Here is a 15,706-nt window from a genome sequence, read left to right as displayed (position 1 = left end):
TCACTCACTCAAGATTCAAAGCTCTGGGCTGAGGCATCCACTTGGCCGAGCCCAGGTCATGTGCCCATGTCCCATCTGCCAAGGAGTGGGAGGAGGGGCCTGTGGTCCCCTTAACTTCAGTAGTAGGATGTCCATCGAGACATATGTAGTGGGGGCTTCCCCCTAAAGAGAAAGGGGGTTGGGATGTAGGGCAGCCAAAAACCAACAAAAGTCCACCCAGTAAGGAAGCCTGATGGTAATGATAGCATGAAGCTAGGAGGAGATGCTGCCTTCTTTATTAAAACCAAACCCAGGTCAGTGGCATCTGGACCTTTCAACACTGGTCAGACCCAAAGCCCCTTGCAATCACCTACCAACTTCTGATGCCATCACCACAAGTGCCCTGCACTCCGGCCAAGTACAGTTGGGACATTGCCCCTTCCATTTATAGCCCAGCACAGAGCAGAAACCAGGCCTGGACATTCAAACAAGATGCTAGCAATGACCCAGGGAGAACAAAGAGGGAAGAAACACAGACATCTATTCATTTATTCCATTTCCTTTTATTGGGCACAGACCAGGTACCAGATACAGCAGAGAATGAGGTCCCTGCACCGTGGAGCTTACAATCTAATGAGGAAGACAGTCGAATCCGTAACACATAAGTAGACAAGAACACTGCAGGGCAGGAAACACAAGGAGGATGAGATGGAGAGGAACTGGGGGAGCCCCTTAAGAGGGGGAGGTCAGGGAAGGACTCTGAGCTGAAGCTGAAGCTGTTGTGCAGAGATCTGGGGCGACTGTGGACTCCGAGACCCTGAGGCCGGAACAAACATCCTGTGCTTGTGGAAGAGAAAGGTGGCCCGAGTAGCTGGAACACAGGAAGCCAGGGTGGGAGGAGGTGAGGTTAAAGTCAGCCGGAGAGGGACTTCCCTGGCGGTCCAGTGGTTGAGACTCCGCACTTCCACTGCAGGGGGCACGGGTTCGATCCCAGGTCGGGGAACTAAGATCCCGCATGCCATGTGGCAGGACCAAAACTATAAATAAATAAATAAGGTAAAATAAAATCAGCCAGGGAAAGAAGTGGGATTTTTATTCCCATTAATGGGAAGCCACTAAGCGCCATCCTTCGATAAGAGGAGGGCCTCATTCTCAGGAATGAGTAGGGAAGGAGAAGATGGGCCGAGTGCAGGGAGGGGTATAGGGTTAGTAGAGGTAACGGCTGGGCTTCCCATACATTGGGCTCCTGTTTCCTCAGTGAGGTATGAGGCTAGGTCATCGACGCACAGGGGAAGTAGGAGATGGCAGGACATCTGTCCATAAGGCCACATCAGGCTTCCAGTGTCCTGGAAAGAGCCATGATACAGCCCTGGGAAGGACCTAGTCGGCCATCGCACTCCTGGGCACACACCTCCTGGCAGCTTCCCTCGGGGGACAGAGGCACCTCCTTGACTGAGGTCAGTGGTAGCAAGTGAAGCCTCAACCATCACAATCACAACGTCAGTCACGATCATAATCACCGTGACCTTCACACCAACAGGCACAAGGACAGGACAGGAAACCCTCGAGGGCACCCTGCCCCTGTGAGCTAGTGGGACCCGAGCCCCTACCTGCCCTGTGGACGGCAGTGGGACTGTCCTGGGACAGAGCCAGTGGTGTGCTGGAGCTGGCTCCTACCTGCTTGCAAGAGCTGATTCTGTGAGTCTCTTCCCAACTCTACATGCAGTGACATCGCACGGGTGGCTTGAAATCAGCCACAGTGGAGGGCTTTTGGTTCTTTTTCCCAGCTAGCCAATTCATCAGCTTGCCTCTGGACAGAGCCCTGAGGACAGTTAGGGACCATGATCCACACCACTCGCCTCTGTAAACTTCAGAGCCTGGAGCAGGACCAGCAGAGAGAGTCCAGAGTCCTGGTGGGCAGGTTGTCTGGTTGGAGGATGTTGGGTGGAGGTGGGAGGTCACCTCTCCTTAAGACACACCTGATGGTAGACCAGAGAGCCTGGGCATCACCTTCACCAGAGCCTCTGCTCCAGTCCAGGAGCCTAAAGGAAGGCCGGTGGCCTCCCAGCCGGATTGCCTGACCCACCCTCCTGGGCTGAGTCTGCCCTGGGAGGGACCAAGGGCTGCTTCTCCTTGCTCCCTGCTCCTTGCTCCCAGGATGAGCCCTGACCTTGGTCATAAACTGGACCTGAGCCCAGTGACGAAGATCTCCACCCAGGCCCAAACAGAACCTCACCCTTATTCTGGGTTGGGCTATGATCGGGCCACAGAAAACACACTCCCATTTCCATCTGTGACTGACACAGGCTCACCACTGAAATCACGTCAAAGCCGGGGCCTTGAGCCCAAAGGGGGGCAGACCTGGCCAGGGGTTGTCTGAGCACCGGCCACCTCTGCAGTCACGGCTTGAGAGCCTGCCTGGGAAGCAAACAGTGAAATTAAAACCCACCACCATCTCCTCCTTGCTTTAGTGACACATCTTCATCTTAGGAAATAAAGCCTAAAGGCAAAGCATATTTTCTAAGGCCTAAGCCCTCCCCATTCCTGTCAGGCTCCCTCTTTGATTTGGAGGATTCTTGCACTAAACCCTCCCTCCCCACTGTGCCCAGACACAGGCCTCCAGATCACTAGGAGGAGAGGGAGCTGAAAAAGCCCCAGGAACTTCATCTGAGAACCTAGGGGTGGAGGCCAGGACCTTACCTAGCAAATGGGCAAGACCCTTCCTCTCTACAGCCTCAGTTTCCCCACCTGTACAGTGAGAGATTTAGCCTTCCAGCTCTAATATCCAAAGTTAATGATCCTGGTGGAAATTTAGGGCCCCATGTTCAAGGGTTGTACTTCACGGACAATTCAGACCCAGGAGATTCAGGAAACTTTCCCAAAACCATGTATGGGATACTGGGTTTAAGTCCTGGGATGTCTTCTTAGCTCTGAGACCTTGTGCTAGTGACTTGACTTCTCTGGGCCTCAGTTTTCTCATCTGTCAAATGGCACTAACGCCAAGTTTGTGAGGATCAAATGAGATGGTAGCAAGAAAACAGCTTTGTAAGCTGTGGAGCACAGTCCTCGTGGGAGGGAGGGGCATCTGTTATTCCTGTTGTCATTTGTTATTCCTGCTGTCATGGGTTAATGTTTTGCCTTCCAGCAGAGCCCAGAAAGTAGAACAGTCTGGCCTAGCTCTCGGGTGGGAGACCGCCTCAGAGTCTCCCCAGAACCCACTCCCCCTGCCCAGAGCCAGTTCCAGCCCTGCATAAGCCTGCTGCCTGGCCTCCCCACCTCAGAGGTGATAAATCCTCCTCATTGGTCACCAAGGGACCGCAGGCTTTAGAGCTAGACTGGCCTTGGGGATCCCCAGATCCCATCCCTTTATGGTGGCCCAGACAGGAAAAAGGCTTTCCCCAGAAGGCACACAGTATGTCAGCGGCACAGCTGGGCCTCAAACACAGTTTCTCTTTCCTCTACCCTAGCCCGTAAAATGGGGTCCTCTGGAATCTTCACAGCAGCAATGCCCCTGCTGGTGCCCCAAATCAGTAGGCCCTGTCCAGGCGGGGACTCTGGGAGAGAGGGCTGTCTAAGGCATCCCTCCACAGCCTTCACGCCCTGCTGGGCTCCTGCTGCCTCCAGGAAGCCTTCTCTGATTGGCACCCAAAAGGTTGGAAATGAGTTCCCTTCCACATACCTCCTTTGACAGAATACCTGCTTAAAGGTGAAAGGTGTCTGTTTGCCTGTCTGCTGGCCTCCAGCCTGAAAGTTTCTTGGGATAGGGAACGGCTAGATTAATCTGGGCTCCCCATTACAGGGGCCTAGGCCAGACTGAGGGCAAAGGGAATGAGGGAGAAGTGGGAGACAGGGGGATGGGAGGGCACTCAGGGCAAGAAAACAATGCACTGGGATTTAGTGGCCCAAGCAGCAGTGGGGCAGGGACACAAAGCCCTCACCCCTTCAGACGTTGATTCCCAGGGCTTCCCTCCCTCCCCAGTGGCCCATACCCCAGGGCAGGCTCCTCCTGTGGGAACTGCTGTCTCGGCAGCGGGCACCCAGCCACATGGGTGTTGGGAATGAGGCTTGGCAGCAGGGCGGGAGCTTTCCTGGGCAGTGTTTGTTCTGGGCCGTCCTGACAGGGCTGCCTCTTGCTTGGGCCTGGGGAGGGGATGGCCCTGGGCAGAGGTCCTGCTGGGAAGGCAGAGTGGTGCGTGGGCCCAGGGAACGGGAAGCATCCTTCTCCCGCCAGCGCCAGTGGAGCAGCTGCTGGGCAACACTGGGGAGCTGGTTAGAGATGCAGGTTGTCAGGTCCTTCCCCAGACCTGCTGTTCAGAATCTCCACTTTAACAAGATCCCCAGGTAACTCCTATGCACATTTCAATTTGACAAGCCCTGTTTTGCAAGTGTCTGCCTGTGTATTTACACAGCAAATAAATAAATAAATAAATATCTACAAATTCCCAGTTAAGATAAATAAATCATGGGTGTCCTGCATGGTGACTGAAGTTAATAATACTGCATCATAATTCAGAAGTCGCTAAGAGAGTAAATCTTTAATATTTATTTTATTTATTTATTTGGCCGCACTGCGGGATCTTCATTGCCGCCTGTGGGATCTTTGGCTGTGGTGGGTGCGGAGTCCCAGCCACCGGACTGCCGCCAGGGAAGTCCCAAGAGAGTAGATCTTAAAAGTTCTCATCACAAGAAAAAAATTGTAACTACCTGTGGTGATAGATATTAGCTAGACATCGTGGTGATCATTTCACAATGTACACAAATATCAAACCATGTCACACACCTGAAACTTAAGTAATGTTTTATAATTATATATCAATTAAAAATTAAATCATGAAAAAAACAGATTACCTTCCTTTCATTTCTTCTCTACATTTCAGTTAGGGCATTACCTTGATTTTTTTAAATTATTATTATTATTTTTTTTTTTTTTTTGCGGTACGCGGGCCTCTCACTGTTGTGGCCTCTCCCATAGCAGAGCACAGGCTCCGGACGCGCAGGCTCAGCGGCCGTGGCTCACGGGCCCAGCCGCTTCGCGGCATGTGGGATCTTCCCGGACCGGGGCACGAACCTGTGTCCCCCGCATCAGCAGGCGGACTCTCAACCACTGTGCCACCAGGGAAGCCCTGATTTTTTTTTTTTCCAAAATTTTGAGTGTGTGAATAGGATATTTTATCTGTGAATCTCATTCCATTACAGGAAAGAGATATTGCAAGAAATTTATTATAAAAGAGGGTGTGCGGTCTGCTGGGGCTGGAAACCCACTGATGAATACCCACTCCTGTTTTCAGTTGGCAGCGTCAGCCCTGAGGAGACAGAAATGGAAGTGGGCAACCCTTGAACCTGAGGAGCTCACCTTTAGCAAGGGAGATGAGACAGAGATGCATATTGCCACCTCCTGAGCCTCAGTTTCCTCACCCACGAAATGGGTGTAATCAGTCATCAGTCATGTCCGCCTGCCTCCCCAAGGGGCTGGACGGGTGCAAATGAGTTTGGTCGGGTGGGGCTTTATGAGCATAGGTGAGTGAAGTGAGATCTGAGAGTGCCCTGCTCACAGCTCTGTCTTCTGGTGTCTCTCCCTGTCCTTTAGGGTCTAGCCCTCAGCCTCCTCTTTCTCTCCCAGAGCCTCATCTGCCGCTATGGTCTCACTCTCTCTTCCTCCTTCCTCCCCCGCCCCCCGCAAAAACCCCACACCTATCTGAACCTTGCTGCAAATTAGCAAATTAGCTCTGCTTCTGGGGAGAGTAAGCATGCACTGAGTGTTGACTACATGCCAGGACCCCTCATGCACTGGGTCTTTTATGCCAGCCCTGAGACTAGGTCATAATACCCCAATGAGCAGATGAGAAAACCCAGGCTCAGTGAAAGGGAGTGATTGCACCCAGTTGCACACAGCCAACAAGAGGCCAAGCTGGAACAGGAACTCAAGCTTTTGGCTCCTACTTCACCAGGCTTCCTTGGCTGGAAACAGGAACCAAATTTCCATGACCTTGAGGAGGACTCCGTTCAAGTCCCTCCTCAGAGATCTGTCTCTAGCCGTACTGCACCACTCCCTGCAAGATCAGGTTCTGGAAGAGTGCTCCTTCCTCCTTCCCTCAAGCATCCCTTCACTCGTCCCATGAATATTTATAGACTCCAGGAGCTGGGATACACAGAAAACAAGAACAGACAAAATCTCTGCCCTCCTGGAGCTTCTGTTCCAACAGACAAACAGGCAATAAATAGGTATGATGTGTAGCATGATGTGTAGATGGTGCTGGGTGCTATGGAAACAATAAAGCAGAGGAGAGGGTGGGGAGGGGAGACTGCCATTCTAATTGGGTAGTTAGGGCTCACTGAGAAAAGGACACACTGAGAAAAAGACCTGGAGGAACTGGGCAGAAGCCATGTGGCCAAGAGGGGATGAGGGTATCAGGCAGATGAAAGCAATTTGCAAAGGCTCTGAGGTGGGAGAGGAGCATCAAGAAGGCCAGTGTACCCGCAGCAGATGAGCGAGGGGAGAGTGGGAGGAGATGGGGGTAGGGTGTCCCATGGAGCCTTGTGGTGAGTGGAGGACTTTGGTTTTTACTCCAAGTGAGATGGAGGCATTAAAATGACATGATCTGACTTGTGTTTTAAAAGGATCGCTCTGGCTGCCGGGTTGAAACCACACTGTGGGAGACAAGTGCAATAGCAGGGGGGCCAGCAGGGAGGCTCCAATAATCCAGGGGAGGGGGTGATGCCCACGGAGGTGGCAGCAAGCTGGGTGGAGGGCAAGATGGGGTCAGAGTCTGCCTGTATTCTGAAGGTAGAGCCAACAAGACTTGCGGACAAATTGGATGTGGGATGTGAGAGGAAAAAGGAATAAAAAATGGCTTCATGTGTTCAGCCCAAGAACTGGAAGTTGCCATTTGCTGTGGGAGGAGCAATTCAGTTCAAGAATTCAGTTTTGGGGGCTTCCCTGGTGGCGCAGTAGTTAAGAATCCGCCTGCCAATGCAGGGGACACGGGTTCGAGCCCTGGTCCGGGAAGATCCCACATGCCGCAGAACAACTAAACCCGTGCGCCACAACTACTGAGCCTGTGCTCTAGAGCCCACAAGCCACAACTACTGAGTCCACGTGCTGCATCTACTGAAGCCCGCGCGCTCTAGAGCCTGTGCTCTGCAACAAGAGAAGCCACTGCGATGAGAAGCCAGCGCAGTGCCACGAAGAGTAGCCCCTGCTCACCGCAACTAGAGAAAGCTCGCACGCAGCAACAAAGACCCAACACAGCCAAAAATAATAAACAAATATTTTTCAAAATTAAAAAAAAAAAGAATTCAGCTTTTGATGTGCAAAGTTTGAGGAGACCATAAAGATACATGTAGAGGTGTTGTGTAAAATTAAATAAACGAGCCTGGAGTTCAGGAGAGAGCTCTGGGCTGGAATATATAAATCTGGGATTTGCAAGCACAGAGATGGCATTTAAAGCTTGAAACTGGATGAGATCACCAAGGGAGTGAGTGTAGACAGAAAAGAGAAGAGGGGCTTCCCTGGTGGTGCAGTGGTTGAGAGTCCGCCTGCCGATGCAGGGGACACGGGTTCGTGCCCTGGTCCGGGAAGATCCCACATGCCGCGGAGCGGCTGGGCCCGTGAGCCATGGCCGCTGAGCATGCGCGTCTGGAGCCTGTGCTCCACAACGGGAGAGGCCACAACAGTGAGAGGCCCGCGTACCGCAAAAAGAAAAAAAAGAAAGAAAAAGCAAAGAGAAGAGGACCAGGGAGTGAGGCCTGGGCACTTCACTGTTCGGCAGTTGAGGGGATGAGGAGGAAACCACAAAACAGTAGTCAGTGAAATAGGAGAAAAATCAGGATAGTAAGATATCTTAAAAGCGAAGTGAAGAAAGTATTTCAAAGAGGAGGGAATGATCAGCTGTGTCACATGCAATTTATAGATCTAGGAAAATATGAGGATTAAGAATGGACAATTAGAATGGAAGAAAATTTTGCAAACCATATATCTGATAAGGGACTTGTATCTAGAATATATAAAGAACCCTCAGAACTCAACAATTTTTTTAAAGATAATTTTTTAAAGTATTTATTTATTTATTTGGTTGCACCGGGTCTTAGTTGTGGCAGGTGGCTCCTTAGTTTCGGCATGCGAACTCAAGTTACGGCATGCATGTGGAATCTAGTTCCCTGACCAGGGATGGAATCTGGGCCCCCTGCACTGGGAGCACAGGGTCTTAACCACTGCACCACCAGGGAAGTCCCAACAATAACTTTTTAAAATAATGCAATTTAGGGGACTTCCCTGGCGGTCCAGTGTTTGGGACTCCGTGCTTCCACTGCAGGGGGCCCGGGTTCCATCCCTGGTAGGGGAACTAAGATCCCACATTTTGCATGGCACAGTCAAAAAAAAGCAACTTAAAATGGGTACAGGATTTGAATAGACATTCCTCCAAAGATACAGATGGCCAATAAGCACATGAAAAGAAATTCAACATCATTAGCGATGAGAGACATCCAAATCAAAACCACAATGAGATACTACTTCTAAGATGGCTATAAACAAAAAGACATATGGGGCTTCCCTGGTGGCGCAGTGGTTGAGAGTTCGCCTGCCAATGCAGGGAACACGGGTTCGTGCCCCGGTCCGGGAGGATCCCACATGCCGCGGAGCGGCTGGGCCCGTGAGCCACGGCCGCTGAGCCTGCGCGTCCGGAGCCTGTGCTCCGCAACAGGAGAGGCCACAACAGTAAGAGGCCCACATACCACAAAAGAAAACAAACAAAAAAGACATATAATAACAAGTGTTGACAAGGATATGGAGAAATTGTAACCCTTATACACCACTGGTGAGAAATGTAAAATGGTGCAGCTGCTCTGGAAACCAGTCTGGCAGTTCCTCAAATGGGTAAACATAAAGTTACCTTATTACCTATGACCAGTAATTCCACTTCTAGATATTTACCCAAGAGAAATGAAAACACATGTCCACATAAAAACTTGTATGTGTACAACACCAAGAGTGGACCCTCATGTAAACTTTGAGTGATGATGATGTGTGAATGTAAGTTCATCAGTTGTAACAAATGTACCACTCTGGTGGGATTTTGTTGATAATGGAGGAGACTATGCATATGTGGGGGCAGAGTTTATACAGGAAATCTCTGTACCTTCCTCTCAATTTTGCTGTGAATTTAAAACTACTCTTTAAAAAGAAAAAAAAAGTAAAAAAAAAAACTTGTACATGAATATTCATAGCAGTATTCATAATAGCCAAAAGTAGAAACAACTCAAATGTTTATGAGTGGATAAATAAAATGTGGTATATCCATATATCCATGGTATATTATTTGTCAATAAAGAAAAAGTGAAATACTAATACATGCTATAACATAAGTGAACCTTGAAAACATTATGCTAAGTAAAAGAAACCAGTCACAAGAGACCACATATTGTATGATACCATTTATATGAAACGCCCAGAATAGGGCAATCTATACAGAGGCAGAAAGTAGATTAGTGGTTGTCTGTGAGTTGAAGGGGTTGGGGGAAAATGTGGAGTGACTGCTAAAGGGCACAGGGTTTCTTTGGGGGGTGACGAAAATGTTCTAAAATTGATTATGGTGCTGGCTGAACAGCTCTGTCAGTACACCAAGCACCACTGAACTGTACACTTTATATGGGTGAAGTATACGTTAGCCATCATATACTTCACCCACATAATTCATTAGCTAAATTTTATCTCAATAAACCTATTTCCAAAAAAAAATGTGATGGGGAGTTCGCTGGCGGTTCAGTGGTTAAGACTGGGCACTTTCACTGCTGGGGCCCAGGTCCAATCCCTGGGGGAGGAACTAAGATCCTGCAAGCTGCACGGTGGGGCCAAAACCCCTTGAGGATTGGATTAAGCAACGTGAAGGTCACAGGTGACCTCGACAAAAAGCAGTCTTGGTCTAGTGGTGGGGACAAAAGCCTTATTAAAGTGTGTTCAAGTGAGAAGAGAACAAGCGAAGGCAGCAAACATTTTCAAAGAGTTCTGCTATACAGATGGTGCCCAACTTGCTGTGGTTCAACTTACAATGGTTCTACTTACAATTTTTCGACTTTACAATGGTGCACAGGCAATACTCATTCAGTAGAAAATGTACTTTTTTGAATTTTAGTCTTCTCCTGGGCTAGCGATATTGGGTCTGATACTCGTGATGCTGTGCAGTGGCCGCGAGCTGCAGCTCCCATTGAACCATATGACCACATCACATCAAGGGGAAACAACCGACACATTTACACCCATTCTGCCTTTCCCTTTCAATACAGTATTCAATAAATTAGATGAGATAATCAACATTTAATTATAAAATAGGCTTTGTATTAAGTGATTTTGCCCAACATCAGGCTAACGTTAGTGTACTGAGCACGTTTAAGGTAGGCTAGGCTAAACCTAGTTAACAGTAGGTTACATGTATTAAATGCATTTTCAATTTAGGATATTTTCAGCTTACCATGGGTTTATCAGGATGTAACCCCACCCTAAGTCAAGGAAGATCTATATAGAGAAATGGGGTAGAGGGGATGCAGATGTGAGGTCAAGAGAGGTTTCTTGGTTTTGTTGTGGTTTTTTCTGAGATGCAAAAAAATTATGTCTCAACACTGATTGGAATGAACCAGTAGAGAGGGGGAAATGGCCCAAGTGAAGTCCTTGAGCAGGTGAGAGGCAGGAGATCTGGTGTATGAGTGGAAGGGAAGCACAGAGAGGAGCAAATGGGGTTCATCCAAGGTAGCAGGAGGGAGGGTAAAAATGAGGCACAGACCCAGGGATTGGGTAGAGGAGGTGTTGAGAGTCTGCAGAAATTCTCTTTTGATCACTTCTATCTTCTCAGTGAGGTAGGAAGGGAGGTCAACAGCTGAGGGAGGGTTGGGGGAGGAGCTTTCAGGGATCGAGGAGAGAGGAGAAGGTAAGAAGTTGTCTATAGGACCATGGGAGAGTGACAGGACTGGGTCATATGGTAGGATCTTGAGACAGTGCAAAGGGTCCCCTGGAGGAGGGTGGGTGTGACATTAAAGTGAGACCAGTCAGCAGGGCTGTGTGTCTTCCTCCAGCTTCTGCCAACTGTGTGGGTGCAAGTGCAGAGTTGGATTAACCAGGGTGTGGTTCTGCCAGGTGAGTGCAATTTAACAAGAAAGGCGCAAGGGGGTTGAGGGCGTATGCAAGGAAGTAATTATAATTATGGTCCACAGAATCTAAGCTGGTTAAGGAGGAAAGTCAGGACATGAGGGAGGCGAGCAACAGTAGGGGAAAAGGTGGGAAGATCAGTGGATTGAAGTCCTGGTAGATCCGGAACTGATGGAGTCAGGGTTCTAGAGGGAGTGAGCAGAAGAGACAGAAGGTGGTGTCAGGAGGATGGAATACTTGATATTGAAATTACTCAGGGTAGGGGCATAATTGTTGGTAATGACAAGGTCTAGGAAATCACCTTGGCCATGAGGGACTGAGGCAGGGTGGAGGACAAGAACCATGGGAGGAGGGAATGGGTGTTCTCCATAGGGGAGGATTATCTGTGTGTAATTGAACAAACCAAGTCATCCTCAGGGGCAGGACCCTGGGTAGGGCATGTGCCTGGGATTCAGCCAGACCTGGATATGAAGCGCCACTCACCAACTCATGCTCAAATTAATTAGTTTCTCTGAGCCTCAGTTTTCTCTCGTGCAAAGTGAAAGATGACTCCTATGTCAAAAGATTATGTTCTGAAAATTGAATGAGAAACTGTGTGGAAACTGCCTGGTGTGGGTCTAGGAACAATGCACTCAGTAATGTGGGCTGATCCCAGGATGCTCCTCCCTTGGGTCCCAGAGCTGAGGGGCCAATGTAGGGACCAAGGCTCTCCTGGGACCTCTTCTCCCTTCCCACCACCTTAAATCATAGAAGGTGTGAATGGAAGAGCCTGACTCCTATTTCTCTCCCATTTTACAGAATAGGAAACTGAGGCCCAGATAGGGAAAGTGTGTCACTATGAGTCAATTATTATACAGAGTAAGTTCCCTTTTAAAATCAGTTGGAGTCAGAATTAAGACGGGAAATTTGTACAGGGGGGAAAAGGCTCATATATAAAATTTGAAAGCCAGTTGGACTCTTCAGGATGTACTTCAGCTGTCACTATCCCCTCCATTCATTGGAACAATTAAAAGTTGGTCTTGGTGAAAATGAAAAACGCTATGAGTTTACCCCTGCTCTTGTCTTCTCTCTCCTCTTCCTACACCCCCAAGTCACACACCACCCCCAACACTAAAGTTCAGGTCCTGTGATTGGTCAAACATTGGACCAATTAGCTTTGGAAATAGAAGTGTCAACAGAAGGGTGATTCACAGTGCATGAATTTACTAATTGGTCTTCCTAGTCCAGGCAGAAGGAAGGGGAGAGGAAAAGAGATCTCTAAGTTTCCTTCCTTAGAGAACTTAATTCAAGTGTATGGGGTGGGCACAGCACCAGCCCACACCACAAGGCGCTGCCCCTGTGTAGTTCCAGCCCTAGCCAGTCTCCTTGGGGTAAATTCCTTCTGCTTTCTGGACCCCAGTTTCCCCATCTACAAAGTGGGAAGAGAGTAAACAAAATGATTGCCAAAGGGCCTCTCAGCTAAAGCCTTCAGAGTTCTAGGAATATGTAGCTTGGCACCTTCTCTGCTGCTCTGGCTGTCCAGGGACAAGCATGGGGAGATAGGGCAGAAGTGGATCCAGCAGACACAATGGAAATGTCACCTCCTTAGGGAGGACTTCCATGATTACACCATCTAATGATGTACATTGATCTCTCTAGTTCTCTTCCCCTCTCTTGCTATATATTTTTCACACTCACATACACCTGTGGCTGCTCTCTCTTCCATTTCTCTGTTTTTTAAAATTATTTACTTATTATTTATTTATTTAGGCTGTGCCAGGTCTTAGTTGCGGCATGCGGGATCTTTAGTTGTGGCATGCGAACTCTTAGTTGTGGCATGAATGCAGGATCTAGCTCCCCAACCAGGGATCAAACCCAGGCCCCCTGCATTGGGCGGGCACTGTCTTACCCACTGGACCACCAGGGAAGTCCCTGTTTTATTTTCTTTTTAGCACTATTCAAAATGTCTTATTTATTTACTTACTTGACTATTGTCTTACTACACTTGAATGTCAGTTTGAGAAGGGCAGGGACCTTGCCTATCATATCCCAGGGCCTAGCCCAGCCCTTGGTACACAGTAGGTACTTAGTATATCTGTGTTGGTTGATGAATGAATACATGAATGGATGAATGGATCTTGTGGGTCCATTCATCCAGGGTTATGCCAAGCATGACTCTGTGATCTGTGCCAAGTCTTTTAAGAAGAGGAGGGAATTAGGGCTCTGGAGTCAGGAGACCTGGGTTCAAGTCTCACACTGCCAATTAGTAGTTGTATGACCTTAGGCATGTCACTTGACCTCTCTAAACCTTAGGTTCTTCATCTGTAAGTTGAGGATAATGATGCCACTTCTTGAGATGTATTTTTAGGAATCAGAGATCACGTATATAAAGTATCTGGTGCATAGTAGGTTATCCAGTAAATGTTAGTTTCCTTTCTTTTCCTTCCTCTGCTGGGGCATGGAAGTGATAGGTCAAGGGTTTGGAGACTCTGGGTTTGGTTGAAGTATATTTCTTATCTATTTCTTATCTTTCAAGAGATAGTAAAACAAAATAGCAAGCAACTGCGCTGAGGACAGTGCAAGAGACTTGCCCGAAGTCACAAAGCCAAGCAGTGGAGCAAATAGCAGGTCCCCACCCTGGACGCCAGAGGAAGTCCCTGACCCCAGATAAGATGGAGGGAGGGAGGGAGGGAGGGGACGAGGGCAGGATCTTGCTTGGGCTGGCCTCCAGACAGAGGAAGCAGCTGCTCTAGTCTGAGAGTCAGGCTCCTGGGATCTAGTCCTAGGTCTGTCTGAGACAACCTGGTGACCATGGAATGTAGTTTACCATTTCTAGGTTTTGGTTTCTCTGTCTGTACATTGGACACATTGCTCCTTGCCCAGCCTACCTTATGGAATGGGGGTGTTAGGAGAATGATATTTAATTAATTGTTAGAATAATGATGTTTAATTTAAAAGAGAATATTGCAGAGATGAATCAGACTCAATTTCTAAAATTTTGCCACAAGCACATATATTTAAAATAAGAAAAAAAGATTAAAAGTAACAACAATAATAAGCCTCATCCCACTAGGCTCTGTAAAGTGAGAGAGAAAAACACGGAAACGTATTATTTCAATAGAATATATGAAAATGTTTTGCCAACTATAAATAATCAAGTCAAATTTTTTTTTTTTATTTTTTTTTTTTGCGGTACGTGGGCCTCTCACTGCTGTGGCCTCTCCCGTTGCGGAGCACAAGGCTCCGGACGCGCAGGCTCAGCGGCCATGGCTCACGGGCCCAGCCGCTCCGCGGCATGTGGGATCCTCCCAGACCCGGGCACGAACCCGTGTCCCCTGCATCGGCAGGCGGATTCTCAACCACTGCGCCACCAGGGAAGCCCCTCAAGTCAAATTTTTTAAAAAAAATTATTGAGTCCCTTCTCTGGAGCAGATGAGGAAACTGGCTTAGAGAGGTTAAGTGACTTGCCCAAGGTCACACAGGACCTGAGAAAGGTAAGAGGCTGGCAGGAAAGACTTCCACCAGCTACCCAGGAAGCTCCTGCCAGAAGACCAACACCCCAGTTCCAGCTTCCCTCCAACCTCCAGCCCCATGAAGGCCCTAGGTCTCTCAAGTGTAGTGGAAAGAGCATGCGCCCACTGATTCTATAGCGCAGATTCAGCACCAGGGCCCCGTCTCACCTGCTGTGTGACCTTGAGAGAGTCAGGCCCCTTCTCTGAGCAGGTTTCCTCACCCCTAAACCAAAACATTAACGCTGGCCAGGCAGTGATGTACTCAAGAGAGTACAGTTTAAAACTATTATGCTTCCCTGGTGGCGCAGTGGTTAAGAATCCGCCTGCCAGTGCAGGGGACATGGGTTCGAGCCCTGGTCCGGAAAGATCCCACATGTCGCGGGGCAACTAAGCCCGTGCGCCACAACTACTGAGCCTGCGCTCTAGACCCCGCGAGCCACAACTACTGAAGCCACTGCAATGAGAAGCCCGCGCACCGCAACGAAGACCTACACAGCCAAAAATAAATAAAAAATTTTTTAAAGACCCTATTTCCAAATAAGTCACATTAAAAAAAAAGTACCTTCCACGGTATACAAGCTTGTTACCTTTTCTCAACTCTGGAAGATTGACGGAGAGCAGGAGGAGCACTGTGTGGAGTTGAACAAGTGGCACAATCTCTCTGGCCTTCTGAAAATAGCGTATGACCAGCACCAGGCCGGGTGATTTCGAAATTCCTTCCAGCGGGGGTGGGGGGGGGATCTTGGTGGTCCGACTCCGCTACAAACTCCACAGGTCACTTCCCTAACGTCTGCCCCTGGAGGGCGCAGTCCCTTTAAATCCAGGCGCTGCCTTCCGCCCGGGCCAATCACGGAGAAGAGGAGTTCTTTAAGGACCAAAGGAGGGAATTCTGCCGGAGAAGGAGGGGCGGGGCAGGGGCGTGCCTTCCAGCCAATCGGAATCTTCCTGGCGACCAGTGGCTCACGTGCAAAGCTCTGCTGACCAATGGTAGGAGCGCCGAGAGGCGGGGCGGTTCCCGCTGTGTGACAGCAGCCGGGACCAATGGGCGTGTCGCCCGCGGCCTATAAGAGTCGGCTGGGCCCCAGGCCACAGGCTTTAG

The 15,706-nt window shown here is 49.1% G+C and overlaps 1 long non-coding RNA gene across 1 annotated transcript; it reads right to left on the bottom strand.

The window, feature by feature from the left end:
- Positions 1–536: 536 nt before the first annotated feature.
- On the bottom strand, positions 537–15,706 carry LOC137218359 (uncharacterized). Its single transcript, XR_010940674.1, has 3 exons — positions 15,195–15,706; positions 2,216–2,397; positions 537–1,016 (listed from the first exon to the last, which is right to left on the bottom strand). It is a non-coding gene; the product is annotated as an uncharacterized lncRNA (long non-coding RNA).

The sequence above is a fragment of the Pseudorca crassidens genome, chromosome 2 (assembly GCF_039906515.1).
Source record: "Pseudorca crassidens isolate mPseCra1 chromosome 2, mPseCra1.hap1, whole genome shotgun sequence".
Lineage (NCBI taxonomy): Eukaryota > Metazoa > Chordata > Mammalia > Artiodactyla > Delphinidae > Pseudorca > Pseudorca crassidens.
Note: the sequence above shows the minus strand (reverse complement) of the source record. Positions and strands in the feature narration are given on the sequence as shown.